The 15,477-nt window shown below is 36.9% G+C and overlaps 1 protein-coding gene across 1 annotated transcript in view; it reads left to right on the forward strand.

The window, feature by feature from the left end:
• LOC149128768 (uncharacterized) overlaps window positions 1-14,793 on the forward strand; it is a 60,520-nt gene extending 45,727 nt beyond the window's left edge. The window contains exons 4-5 of the mRNA XM_089306753.1: window positions 4,517-4,747; window positions 14,482-14,793. The gene's annotated coding sequence lies outside the window, so the exon portion shown is untranslated. The remainder of the gene's footprint in view (window positions 1-4,516; window positions 4,748-14,481) is intronic.
• Window positions 14,794-15,477: the final 684 nt, after the last annotated feature.

A 15,477-nucleotide genomic window follows, 5' to 3' on the forward strand; every position in this document is an offset into this window, starting at 1 on the left:
TGTCACATCCAGGATATGGCCTCTTTCTGTTAGGTAGGAAGTCAGAAATTAGCTTGTGTGTGTGTGTGTGTGAGTGTGTGTGTGTGTGTGTGTGTGTGTGTGACAAGGGCCTAAGGAACTGACATCTATAGTAGTACAGCATCCTCATTTCAAAGTCACCCCAATAACCTTTCAGATGCAGCCCAGTATCTGTACTTCAAAGTCCTGCCCAAATCCTGATGACCTTCCAGGGGGCAAGACCCATCCCCTTAAAAGCCCCAGCCTAAATGTGGACTACACACTCTCTCTCAGGTTCTGTCTGGAGAGGTGCCCATCCATTCTTATGGATGTCCCTACCCTAATAAACCTTGCTATTTTGCTTTCCACTGCTCTGTCTCACACCTGAATTCTTTCATGCTCAAAGACAAGGGCCCTTGCTTCTCCAGTAACATTTCCATTTTCCATATATGACAGTTTGTGTCAGCTGTTGATCAGAGTACCTTTATTCTCCTCCATGTGAATAATTCTTCTACATGTCACTTATTATTTTGTAGTCTAGGCCACCCTTCCTTGCATGGTGGTGAAAACATTTCAATAGAAGTTTTCAGTCCTCTTATGACTTACAGCTGAAACTGGTATGACATCATTTCTTCATTGTATTGATCAAAAAAAAAAATCATGTGACCAGTCTATATTCAAGAGAGGGGAGGTACAAAAAGATGGAAGGAATTGCTGAAAATTTAGATTTGAGGTCATCTACAATACTCAAATATGAAGAAACAACAGGAAATTTTATGAATGGTCATGCAGTCTATCACTACAGAATCAAGAAACATTAGATAATTGAGGAAAGCTGCAATCATGAAAGAGAAACCTAAATACACAGAGTTAGATGTGACTTGGAAAACATTGGATAGGAAGAATAACATGTCAAAGAAACTAAGTTCAGAAGAAAAAAATAAAAGAACTCATTCATTTAAAAAAATAATGTTATTTGTAAAAAGAGAAAAAATAGTTTGGGAAAGTAAAAGCAATGGTAGAAATAAAAAACAGCTTTGGAAATTTTAGATTGATAAGTTGAAATCTTTCAGGAGATAAAGTATGCACAAAAAATAGAAAATAGTAGAGAAAAGATAAGAAAACAAGATCAGCCTGGGAAGTCCAAATTTTCAGAGATGCAAAGATAGGAAACAAAGGGAGGCAAATCACTGTGTAAACAATTCAAGAAAATTTCCCAGAACTAAAGGTCATGAGTTTTCAGACTTCAAAGTTCCCTCCTGACATCAAAATGGATCAAAATAGATCTAAACTAAGACATGCAATTGTGAAATTTCAAACATTTGGGAGAAAAGATAAGAGTCTGAAAGCTACTCAAGAGAAAACACATGGTCAAATAAAGAATTAAGAATCACAATGTTTTTGGACTTAGCAATAGCACTACTGGGAGTTAGAAGACAAAGAATATCTGCTTTCAAATTCCAAAGTAATAGATTCCCTATTCATAAACTCTAAGCTCAGTTAGCTATCTATGCCAACTAAAGGTATCTAACACTTTGTGTATGAAAACATTATCTTCCATTTGCCAAAATAAAGGGGTAAATCAAGAAAGGGCAAGATGTGCAAGCCAGGAAATAAGACATGGATTAGAAAAGGGAGAAAAAAGAGAGTTCCCAGGACAAAGGCTGTCTTAGAGGGCAGAGTCCAGATAAAAAAAAAGATGATGTTCATTGGATGTATTTGAATAATTTGAGAAAACATTAATGCTTATAAAAGAGTTTGCATTTGAATTTTAAAAATGAGTACTTACAATGGCTCATCTATGAATAGCAGTTATATAAGGATAGAAATGTAACTATGAATCTTTTTCATAAAGATTTCTTTATCTGAAAGGCAGAAGTAGAAAGAGAGAGAGAGAGAGAGAGAGAAACACTTCCATCTCCTGACTCACTCCCCAAATGACCATAATGACCTGGCTCAGACCCTGCAGAAGCAAGGAGCTAGGAACTCCATCTAGGTCTCCCATATGGGTGGCAGAGGCCCAAGTGCTTAAGTCACCTTCCACTGCTTTCTCAGGTGCATTAGTAGAGAGTGGAATCAGTAGTGGAACACCTGGGACTTGAAGCAGCACCCATAAGGAAGGCTGGTGTGGCAGGTAGGGGCTTAAACTACTATATCACAATGTTACTGGAAAATGGCTGCGGAGATATTATTGTTACTTCGATTCTTTGTCTTACATGGAAGAAGAATTTCCAAGCGGACAGCAAAGAGATTCAAAAGTATTTATTAAAATCAAAGACCTCCAGCTGGAGCAGCATGGAGGGTGGGCTTCCAAGAGAGGAAATAACCACCCAAAAGTCCCCATAGCATTCTAGCATTCGGGTTTTTAAGTACAATCTTGGAGACCAAAATGTCAATCAACAAGTTGGCGATAAACTCAACAAAAGACCTGATTTACAATTCTCCATCCTTTCTGGCCTGCTAAGGGTGGGATAGGTAACTTGTTTTCTCAATAAGCTGTGAGCTCAGGAAGAGCTCCCTTGCTCTTCTCATGGTAAATTTGGAGATTCAGAAGAAAGAAAGTGGGTAGCCTGTTTGTTCTTGCTAAAGATTCTGGGGAAGGAAGCAAATATTTTACACCCCAAATTCCATTGAGATCCCCTGATTGTCCATTAACCCATCTGACTCCACACAACAACACGAACCCCATGAATCTTAAGCTATATTGGAAAGCACCTGAGAGGAAGTATTGGTAGTGGTGCAATTTGTGTTCTCAGAGTTCATGAGTTAGAAACTTAATTGTCAATGCAACAGTGAGAGGTGGGACCTTTATGAAGTAATTAGTTCATTAGAACTCTGCCCTCCTTAATGTATTATTGCTCTTAGCATGAAAGTGAGTGAGTTCTCCTAGGAGTGGGTTTGCATGACAGGTGAGCTGCATCCTTCCCTAGTCTCACCATGCTCTCTTGCCCTTCTGCCTTCTGTCATGGGCTGATGCAGCAGGAAGTCCTCACCAGATGCAGCCCCTGACCTTAGATTTCTAAGTCTTCAGGACGATAAGAAATAAATCTCTGTTCTTTATAAACAACCCAGTCTGTCATAGCAGCACAAAGCATACTAAGACCAGTGGGGAGGAGTTTAAAGAGTTGACTATTCAGTGATATTAATTCCCTTTTATGCATCAGTCAGTTTGAGTTGTATTTTCTGTGTTTTGTTTTGATTTTTGGATTGTACACCAAAAGAATCTTGTGCAATACAGCCAGACAGTCAGATCCCACAGCAGACTTTTTAGAGAGAAATAATTTGAGAAATTTCCTAGGTGAATTGTGAGGTATATCCTGATTTGTGAATAGACTCTGAAGAACTCTGAAGCACAATAATCCAGGCAATGCATTGTGCTCTTCTACAAGGATTCAACAAACTCATCTTTCAAACTCAGGTAGAGACAAAATAGGTCATGCTCCAGTACACATCTTTACTTTTCTTCTTATCTTCAGTTTAAGAGGTCAGATTTTTATCTCTTATATGCAAATATGAAATAGTGCTGATGGAATTGTGAAGAAACACAGTGATTGCTTAGAGTAAAACAAACAAAAATAATAATAACAATAAAACAAGAACAAAGGTTCTTAAGAAATCAGGAGTTTTGTTATCAGATATACTGCTAATGTGCTTTGAACTTTTCTACCTCCTGACTTCACTTTCATCTCCCTCTCCTAACCCTGGAAAATATTTTAGTGCTTTATTCTGTATAAATAAATCTGTGCAAGGGTTGCACCTTCATTCTAGGAAGAATCCATCTTCTGCCAAGAAGTATGCTTCCAGTTGAACTGAATTTGTAAATTTACTTAATAAAATGAGTGCCTGAGCATTCTCTAGTACTATTTCACATAATAAGCAAATGTTTCTTCATCACAGTTCATTCTTTAGAGGGCATGATTTTCATAATCTCTGTCATATAAGTGTTGTGGGTATTAAAGTAGGTGTGAAATGTTCAAATGGTTGTTACTTTTTTGCATAAGGAATGATCCCAAAACTTTGTGGTTTAAATAGCTATCAGTTTTTAACATTTTATGATTTTGTAGGTCAGGGATTTAAGCTTGTTGATTGATTATTCTGTTCCACAAGGCATGCATAGAAATCACCCAGTGGTATTTATCTGAAGAGTAGCCTATCTAGAAGGCTCAACAATAATGAATAGTGAAGAGTAACTAGAGGATTCCCATAAAGTTTATAATCTGTGGGGCAATTGAAAACAGTACTCAAAGTTGGAATAGAAAAGGCTAAATCTCTGTTTTTATATATCATATGCATTTTAATGATTTCTATTTTTTGAAGACTTTGGCCTGAAATTCTTTCTAGTGACTGCAAATTTGTTTAAAATATCTGCTTATATTTTATTTTTTATCTTAGAAATAATTACTATAAGATTGTTGTGGAATATGTCACAGTATATGGGATTCTCTTTTTTTTGTTGTAAAATAAAAAAAATTAATGGCATTGCTATTAACATTGAATCCTCTGTGTGTTAAACTTGCAGGGATATTAGAAAATTAATTTCTCAAGGGACCGGCGCTGTGGCGCACTAGGTTAATCCTCCGCCTATGGAGCCAGCATCCCATATGGGCACCGGTTCTAGTCCCGGCTGCACCTCTTCCAATCCATTTATCTCTCTGCTGTGGCTTGGGATAGCAGTAGAGGATGGCCCAAGTGCTTGGGCCCCTGCACCTGCATGGGAGACCAGGAAGAAGCACCTGGCTCCTAGCTTCAGGTAAGCACAGCTCCGGCCGTTGTGGCCATTTGGATAGTGAACCAACTAAAGGAAGACCTTTCTCTCTGTCTCTCTGTCTCTCTGTCTCTCTGTCTCTCTGTCTCTCTCTTTCACTGTTTGTAGCTCTACCTGTCAAATAAATAAATAAAAATCTTAAAAAAAAAGAAAGAAAATTAATTTCTCCAGACTGGCAGGTGCTCTTTAAAGGTACTGTAATTTGATGAAAAGGAGGAGGGTTGCAGAAAACACAACTTGTAACATAGTCAATGGGAAAAACAGAAAAGTTATTAGAGTGTGATACAAAGAATTCAAGACAAATAGATTTGGCAGAAAAGTGAGGATTTATTGATAAATGATGGATATCTTGAAATTGGGTAAAAATGTTTATAGTTGATATTCCTGAAACTTATTTTGAATTTGCTCTGCGCTGTTAATAATATTAGCTGTATAGTCTGGAGAATGATGCAAACTGGAGCCAGTCCAGGCATACCCATAATGAATGCTTTTTATTTGTGTGAGATTGTAATTATGCAAATTTAAATTTAGCTATAGTTACTCTTGCCTCATTGTTGAATGGATTATAAGCATAGCTCTATGGAAATTTGAAATTATGTTCTCAGTGATGCATACTGCACCTGTACATCAGGAAAGGACTCAAAGTAAATGCTGTCAAAATGAAAGGTGCCTTTGGTGAGCCTGCACTTTATTTTATTGGGAAGGTGGCTTCATGTAATAACTAGAATATCTTGGGTCCAGAAATAATTCCTCAGAATTTCTTTCATAACTTAAATATGTATGCATTTCTGATTCTAAAATTAATATTTACATTTTGAAGTCAGCTTGGAAATTCTGTAGTAGGACCATAAGATACCTGTTACTTTCATCGCCTCAAAGCTACCATTTACATCTACCTGCTCTTTCTTCCATTGTCGTTCTTTGTATATATTAAGTAACCTATTAGGTAATAATTATATCTGCTACAAATGAGGAGGTACAGGCATTACATAAGACAAAATATATAGGAGCTGATGAAGCCAAAACTTGGCTCCAAAATATATACTTGCAGCCACTATGCTACCCTGACTTCTGAAATACTGAGTGTGTGCATGTTGATCACCTAGTGATTATGGTTTTTCTGGGCATTGAATGATATAATCCCCACCAAAGAGTCCAAGGGAGAGTCCCTTCTCCTTCCCTCCTGACTGTGGCTCATTCAAAGGAGAACTTGGTGTGATGACTCATTGGTAGAATTTGCTAGAAATCTGCCCTCTAAAGTGCTGGTGAAGGCATTCGTTAGGGAATTGTTTCATAAGAGGCTCTGCTGTAAACCTTCCTGTAGAGGAAAGATAGCAGCCGAGGGAAGCTGCTGGTCACTCTGTATTACAGGAGCCATAGAAAAGCCACAGATAAAGCCCTTCTGCACATATCCTTATCATTTTTTGCAAATTATTGGGAATGCCTCTCAAATTTCATTGTAACTAGGACTTTGGCAATCAATGTACGATCAGCACTCTGTGTAATATTTAAGAAATATCATTCTCTAATTTTTCTGAGTTTTATCAGGAAGGTCTTGAATTTTCCCTCTGTATTAGGATTACCCACAACATTTGTTAATTGGATTTACTGACGTGCTGTTTAATATCCTCAAGTTTTCTACCAGTAAATCATCCTTATATTCTTAGAGTAATCCAAGTTAAATTTACTTTACTAATATTTTAGTTTAGATTTTTAAAAATTATTCCCAATGAATTAGCAGGTACCTTGAGGTCATCTAAAATAATACAGGTATACAGGAGAAGTTACATCCTTAAACTGACATTTACTTAAGCATGAAGTGCTTTGAATCATTGGAAATCTTTGTCACTCAAAGTTGTTTTTTTTTTTTTTTTTTTTTTTTTTGTGGTGTTTTCTATAGATTGTCCTCCAGATGCAATTGATTTATCCAAGCTTTTGAGGAGCTATATTTTGGCAGGACAATGTAAGACTTGAGGAACAGAGAGTAAGGTATAAAGCAGAGCATTGAATGATGTCTACAAAAGGTGGAGTAGATCACAAAATGATTGGAGTGTCCTGCTCTCTTAGTTTTATTCCCAAGAGAAATTAACTCTATTCTTTCTCATTGCTATTTATTTATTTATGTGATAGGCAGAGAGTCAGAGAGAGCTTATATCTGCTGGTTCACTCAAGAAATTCCCACAACAGCTATGGCTAGGCCAGGCCAAACTCTGGAGCCTGGAATTGTATCAGATCTCCCCATGTGGGAAGCTGGCATCCAACAATGTGAGTCATCAATGCTACTCCACAGGGTGTACATAAGTAGGAAGCTGGAATTGAGTGGGACCGAGACTTGAACACGGGTACTTGGATACAGGGTGCAGGCTTCCTAATGAGTGGCTTAATCACTAGGTCAAATATCTGCCCCAATCCTTGATTTAGAATTTGCCAATAGTTTGAAATCCTACACAATGAAAATCTTTTCTATTGATTATAATACATATTTTATATTAAAATCTTGGGTATCAATAGGATAGCAATTGGTAATTCTATTTTACACCTATTATGCCACACAATATTATATCAAGCTCTGATTTTTGGATTGATATTCATTAATCAAGTCCATCATAGCAAGATAGTATCGCCTAGGGGTAAGAATTGTCATATTTAATATTTTTACTAGTGATTATATATTCAGTACCAGTCAGTTGAAATATCAGAATCATACATACAATTGTTGAACTTTTGGCGTAAGGAAACAAGCACCAGTTAGTTCTGTCACTAAAGGGTCTGCCACTGGAAACAGGTAAGACTATGATGATTATATTGAAAATTTTAAATGATATTTTACAAAATTTGATATAACAATCTAAGGACATAATCTGACAGATGAGATCGGGCGCATTCAGGGTGGTATGGCCATAGACCTAGGGACATAATCTGTAAATATTAAACTCCACTTTTTCAAATAAATTTTGTCAGATAACACATAGTACAAGCAAATGTTATAATTTAAAATCAAAGGTAGTTACAAATGTCAAAGAGGGTATAGGATTTGTTTGATAAGAGGCAAGTTGCTAGATTCCATGATGGAGAGTTGACTTTTGCAGTGTTTTCTTATTTGTCCTCTCTCCACACTTCCAACCCACCAGCTAAGGATGTCCCCTCTCTGCAAACCTACTGGCATGTGAGAATTCCATTCCCACAATAGACTTGCTTCACAGGCTTGAGTATTCTTTTGTGTTTTAGAGCTGAGAAAGCAAGCGTGAGAACATATACCATCTACTAAAAGCCAGCATCACTTGAATGAACTCATTAAAGCCAAATGGGAATTGCAAACTCCGAAAATTAAAACATCTGAACATCTGTTAAAACTCAATCTGTGTTTCTTCTTTGAAAAAATAAGAAATCTGATAGACTCTCGGTGTAGCATCTCAAAAGAATAAACAAAGGAGCTTGATAAGTAAAATTAATCTGGCAGATGGTTCAATAAGTTAAGATATGGGACAAGTCTTGGAAAAGTTTCTTTAATTTTTTTTGAAAAGTAAATGTAAATCAAGAAATATCCCAAGGAACAATAAAATGAAACTGAGGGATTGCATTTGCCAGTGGTGTAAGAAGAGATGGAAAAATAACTAAAACAACTAAACTCTTTGGGAAGAAAAGAAGGAAAAGTCAACTGGAATTTACTTGTATTTCAATTATCAGAAAGATTAAAGGTTTAATTTTAACTTTATTTAAAATTGTTTATTTGAGCCTTATTAGTTACAAAGTGCTTTCCCTGCTCTAAGTATAGGTCTTATGAAGTTACTACTACTACTACTTCTTCTCCTTCTTCTCCTTCTTCTTCTTCTCTCTCTCTCTCTCTCTCTCTCTATATATATATATATAAATATAAAATTTTCTTTTATATAGATACAGTTTTGCTTTTGTTTTTCTCATAATTGCAAAATGAAATGTTTATAGAATGCTTTAAAAAGCCAGATTCCCATAGAATATGTGCTATGCATATGTCAAAATCATGACATATTCCCGAATTGCTGAAGAAAGTATATTTAACTTTAATGTCCAGAAATAGCCAAATTCCTAGCTCTTCAAATTATTTGCAATTTTTTCAAATATAGCCTACAAATTAAGGCATGATTTGTTCGTGTCCCTCTCAAAAAATTCTTAATTTTTTCATATGATCGTAGGTTTTTAAATAGCAAGAAAAAAGTCATGATCAGTTTTGCATGCTTTATGTTAGAAATGTGATTTGATCACTGAAGCCATTCTCTTTAAGCCACACCAGCACAGGTGTCAAATCAAATCAAGTACACCTGTGTGTCTGCCTGCTGCAAATCAAGGTCCTGAAACATGAGGTCCCTAACCCTCAACACTGTACTTTGACTTGAAGCAGAACACCTAGGGTGGCGGGATACTCACAAAAGTTCTTCTTGACCTTTGATTTTTGTCCTCTATCATATCAGATGCTGAAAATAAGGCTGCTTGGTGTCCAGTTTCAAGCCATCTGGTTTGTGTCTGTTTTTTGTGGAACCATCTGGAAATATAAATACAAAGACCTGCTTCAAGCTACAAGAGGCAGCTTTCCTTGTGGACACCTCCACTTCATTCAGTTTTACACAGCTGCTATTTCCATGCCTGCTGCTTTCTGGTTACACGTTTCAATGTTACTATCCATGCTGCCATTTTACAGGCATCTAGACTCTGGGATGGTGTTGACAGTGAACTTCTGAAAGAATCACTGCTTCCCCCATTGCTCTCTTTTCTAGAGCTCTGGTTCAGTGATGTCTGCCTTTGCTCCTTCTTCCCTGGTACCCTATCCCCAGCTGCCTCCGGCCTCCTTCTAGACCATCTTACTTCCTTGCCAAAGTTTTCTCAGTCCTTTTCTTAGTTTGGGAAAGGAAAGAATGGAGCAGATACTGACTTTAGGTATTTGGTACTTTCATATTGCATTTAAGCAAGTATGATCATTTCTTCAAAATATTTATGTGTTTATGAAGTTAGTGGAAAGACTGAAAGTGGTACTGAAGGGCACCAAGTTGAAAGTAGCTTTCTCCCACCCTTGATCCCTCTTCATGCTATTCTTAACCTCAGAGGAAACTCCCACTTGTTGTTTCCTATGTTATTTTCTAGGAATAGATAAGAAGGTGAGAATACCCAGGCACACATCCTTACATTGTTTGTACACAAATGCAAACATGTTGTACATATTTTCATTTTACCTCTTTTATTTAGTGTAATATGATGCAGAGTGTAGATCTGACACTTTTTAATGGCTGCAGCATATCTTACTTTAAAAGCAATACATCTTTGGTGATTATTAATGCTGTTTCCAGGGTTTTTATTACTACAGTGCTGCAATGAATATGAATATCTCTTTGCCCTTATTTGTAGTATAAAAGCTGAAAATAAAATTATAAATAAAGTAGGGGAGTTGCTGGGTCAACTTCTGTGTTTTTTTGAAATTTGGGCATGATCTTTCAATTTCCCACCCAAGAAATAATGCAAATTTAGATTCTTCACAACGGCATGTAAGTGTGGCTAGCTTCTTTCACTCTCACCAGTGTTTTTTATATTTTTAATGAGAAAACTTTAAAATCTTGACCTTAATAATGAAAACTAATATTTCATCGTTAAGCATTATATCAGTTCATTTTCTGTTGCTACAACAAAGTAGCTGAGATTTAGCGATTTATAAAGAATGAGAGTCTATTTTGGCTTCCAATTCTGGAGACTGAGAACTCCAATAGCATGGTGTCAGCATCTGCTCAGCACCTGGTGAAGGCCTTCTTTTTGCATCATGATATAATATCACCTAGGGAGGCTCTGTGGTGAAGCAGGTTAAGTCACTGCCTGCAGTGCCAGCATCCCTTATGGGCGCCAGTTTGAGTCCCAGTTGTTCCACTTCTGATCCAGCTCCCTGCTGATGCATATGGGAAGGCAACAGAAGATGACCCAAGTACTTGAGCCCCTGCACTGGGTGGGAGACTCAGAAGCTCCTGGCTCCTAGCTTCAGATCAGTCCGGCTCCGACCATTGCGGCCGTTTGGAGATGAACCAGTGGATAGAAGATTTCTCTCTCTGTGACTCCCCCTCTCTCTCTCCTTCTGTAACTCTGCCTGTCAAATAAATAAATAAATCTTTAAAAAATATCACCTAGGGAAACAGCAAGAATGTCAGCTGTGGTCTCTCCTTCTCCTCATTCTCCTCCTACTTTTTCTTCTTCTTCCTCTTTTGAGATTTATTTATTTATTTGAAAGGCAGAGTTACAGAGAGAGAAGGAGAGACAGAGAGATACTTTCCGTCACTCTCCAAGTGGTTGCAATGACCAGGGCTGGGACAGGCCAGGAGTCAGGAGCTTTTTCCCAGTCTCCCACATGGGCACAGGGGCCCAAGCATTTGGGCGATCTTCTATTGCTTTCCCAGACCCATCAGTAGGGAGCTGGATCAAAAGTGGAGCAGTCAGGACTTGAACTAGCACCCATATGGAATTCCAGCATTGTAGGTGGCAGCTTAACCCACCATGCAACAATTCCTGGCTTTTTCTTCCTCTTATAAATCCACTGGTCTATCATGGGATCCCTACTCTGGTGACTTGGTGTTATCCCAATTACCTACCCAAATCCCTTCATGCAAATGCTGCTTTCACATGAATGTGGGGATTAGGTATAAATATGAGTTTCAGAGAGGACAATCAAACCACATTGTGCACTAAGAGACCAAACAGGTAAATAGATCTAACAAATGATAGCTAAGCATAGTTACATAGTCCTCCCAAGTGTTCCTGACTTCAGTCCTTATTAGCTATGTGATGGCATGATAGCATTTTACTTCTCAATCCTTATTTTCCTTGTTTCAAAATCAGCAATATTAGCTTACCCTGTATAAGTGTCATCATCTATGGACTGAATCCTCACAGCAGCCTCATATGTGAGCCATTAGTAGCTTCAATTCAGATGTGAAAAAGTCTCCTCATCTTGTATTTTTTTATCTTGTATTCTTTATGATAGAGAGTTATACCTGTTTTAAAATTTATATGGCAGGATCCGGCATTGTGGACTATCTAGTAAAGCTGGGAAAAGTAGTGGAAAAAGGCCCAAGTGATTGGGTCCCTGTAACTGTCCATGTGGAAAATCCAGATGAAGCTCCAGCCATTGCGGCCATCTGGTGTGTGATCCAGTAGATAGAAGATCTCTCTGTGTCTGTTTGTTTCTCTCTCTCTCTCTCTCCCCCTCTCCCTCTCCCTCTCCCTTTCTTTCTGTAACTCTGACTTTCAAAAAATAATTAAATCTTAAAAATATGCATATGACAGTAATCCTAATGGTAGGATTGCTTCCCTATAAACTCATCATAAGTTGAAATTATCATGTCAAAAATAAATTTAATACACCTAACTACTGAACATTATAGTTTAGCAACACAGTGCACTGTAGAATATTGGTTGTTTACCATTGTGATCCTGTGACTGACTAGAAGCTGCAGGTGGCTGTCTCTCCCCTAGCATCACAAGAGGCATATTATTAACCTGGGAAAATATCAAAATCCAAAATTCAAAGCACATTTCAATTGAAGGTATATTGCTTTCATGCCATTTTAAAATTGAAAAATCTAACTGATTTATAATGACATTTCTATAATTTAGTAAGTGGCTTTGAACTTGTTTCCTTTTCTAAGCTTTCTACTTTGTTTCATTGGCCCCTTTGACTGCACTGACACTACTACTGTATATTTTTTACTGGAGATTTGTATATTTGTATAGAATATGAGTATTCTATTCTTTAAAAATGTGTTTAGCTATTCTTTCACTAGTTCCCGGAAGAATTTTAGTAACAGTTTGTCAAGCACCAAGTCAAATTCTGTGACAATTTTGATAAAAATTTGTACATATTTATCATTTTAATATTTCTCTTTATAAGCATATAGTTTCTGCCCATTAAATCTAGTCTTTCTTATATTCTTCAATAATATCTTGGGGCCAGCACTGTGGTATAGTGGGCTAAATCTCCACCTACAGCACCTGCATCCCATTTGGGCTCCAGTTTGTGGTCCAGCTGCTCCTCTTCCAATCCAGCTCTCTGCTATGGCCTGGGAAAGGAGTGTTATATGGCCCAAGTGCTTGGGCCCCTGCACCCACGTGGGAGACCTGGAAGAAGTTCCTGGCTCCTGGCCTTGAATCAGCTAAGCTCCGGCCATTGCGGCTATTTGGGGAGTTACCCAGCAGATGGAAGACCTTTCTCTTTGTCTCTCCCTCTGTCTATAACTCTCCCTCTCAAATAAATTTAAAAGATCTTAAAAAAAAAAAAGAAAAAAAAATCTTGTAATTTCCAACCTAAAGATGCATATCTTTTAATAGATTTATTTGTTTCTTGTCATTCCCAAAACAATAGAGTATAACAACTATTTATGTAGCAGTACATTGTATTAGGTATCGTAAGTAATCCAGAAATAATTTGCAGTATATGAGAGGATGTATACAGGTTCTAGCATATACACCATAATTTTATGTAAAGGGTTAGGCATCTGTATATTTTGGTATCTTGCTTGTTCTTGATCTTATCAATTTCTTGAAGAGATGGATGCCAGCAGGGAAATTTAGTCAGAAGAAACCTCTTAATACATATCAATATGGGCAGATAAAAGGTCCTATGTGTTGTTACTAATGCCCTCCTGGAGGTAAGTATTTGATGCCACCTTAAAAAAAGCCTGTTTGGACACCTGCATTACGTAATAGGGGAGTGTGAGGTCAGAGTCCAGGTTCTTGCACCTCTGACCAGTTACCTACTAATGCACACCATGGGAGGCAGCAGGTAGTAGCTCAAATAATTGTGTTCCTTCAACGTCTGTAGAAGATCCAAAATGAGTTCTCAATTCCTGGTTTCAGCCTTGGTGATTGTGGACATTTGAGGAGTGAACCAGCAGTTGGAAAATCTCTCTGTGTCTCAGTGTTTCTCTACTTCTGTCTCTCTGCCTTTCAAATAAAACAAAAATAAGTTTATTAGAATAATTTTTAAAGATCCTGTTATTTAAAAAAATTCCCAATTTATAGGGACATATAGATTAACTGAGATATTAAAGCATTAATATGATAATTGAACACAATTAATGATCAACCAATGGGAAAATATATATATATATATACTTGTCCTCATTACTATTAATAGCATACAAGGATGGTTAGTACTTAAAAATACAGACTTATTATTGGGAGATATTTATTCTTAAAATAAAAATTATAAATCAATCTAAATAAAAATTAATTCAATAAGATACTTTTGGATTATATTACCTGTTTCCCATTTTTGAGTCATGTGATCTTGGACAAATCACATTAACTTGTTGAATTTTCAGATATAGCATCTATAAAATGGGCACTATAGTAATACTCACCTATTAGAATTTTGACAGTAAGATGAAATTATGGATATAAGTTAGGTGTACATATAAGTCAGGATATAGCTTTGAAGATAGTCAAGTATTCAATATGTGCATTATTTTTCTTATTATCTTAGTGGTAGTAATAATATTTTCATGTTTAAATCACAGTGTTTATTTGAAGGCCTAGTAATTGATCCTGTTTAGACTTGAAAAACTGGATGGGAGTATAGGAGAAAAGTTTTAAAATGATAGGTATGTGTTTTTCCCAGCCTTAGGCCATAAGAATAATTGTATTCAACTCATTTCTTGTATATTATTACATTTTTAAATATAAATGCAAAATATATTGTGTCTGTTTTACAGGAAATGAAAATAGAGCCACCGAAATGATAAATCGTCAATCTGTGGGTTCCAGGGACCTCATAGATCGAGGGACTCACAGCCATGTTCCCACATACCATCTTGGTTAATTTTCTCTTGCTCCTTAACACCAGCTCCAGGCAAGAACACAGCTTTAAGTTATGTGTGTAGTGGGTGGGAGAACGCAAGAGTGGGTGGGGGAAGACTGATCTGGGTAGGAGGTAGGCTGATTGCCAGATTCCCCAGGGTAATAGAGAAAGCTTTTTATTATAATTTAGTAGAAAGTCTTACGCCAAAAATGTTTCCATAAATAAATACAAATGTTGGTTCTTGTTGAAAAATGCAAATCAGATGGTCTCAATGCTTTAAACCTTACTTGGAATACCTTAAATAACAAACACAAACATTTATGTTTATACACACACACACACACACACACACACACACATATATATATATATACACACACACACAGTTAAATGTATACCAAATTATGCACATAGAGAATGTATTATAAAATGGCATTAATGGGCTCCCACCAGCATCCTGACATCAGGCTGAAATGCAATTCAAATCATGCAAACCTGGAACCACTGCAGGAACTTTCATCACCACAGCAAGTATTCATTAAACCTTTCTTTAGGTTGTATTTAAACAATCACAGCCAAAAGAAGACAGAAATAAACATCTGGTCTGTCTGACTGCATCATTCCTATCCCATAATATTAATCTTCTGCTTAGAGAGCATCAGAACAACAGTGGGCATATTAAATGTGCAGTATCTGGTCCTAAGATTGATTGCTCTATATCAAGAGAAGCTGACCTATGCTTTCTCTTCTACTCCTAAGACAGATATTACACAGCTCTCTCAGAACTAGAATATTGGTGTAAATTATATAGATCCAAAGGTAAAGCTAAACTAAGATCACCCATTCCTCATAAAACACCTGTGGAACATTTGGATATTACCTGATTGGCATGGATGGTAAATACATATAA

This window comes from Oryctolagus cuniculus, chromosome 1, assembly GCF_051225735.1.
Source record: "Oryctolagus cuniculus isolate XC-2025 breed Fujian yellow rabbit chromosome 1, ASM5122573v1, whole genome shotgun sequence".
NCBI lineage: Eukaryota > Metazoa > Chordata > Mammalia > Lagomorpha > Leporidae > Oryctolagus > Oryctolagus cuniculus.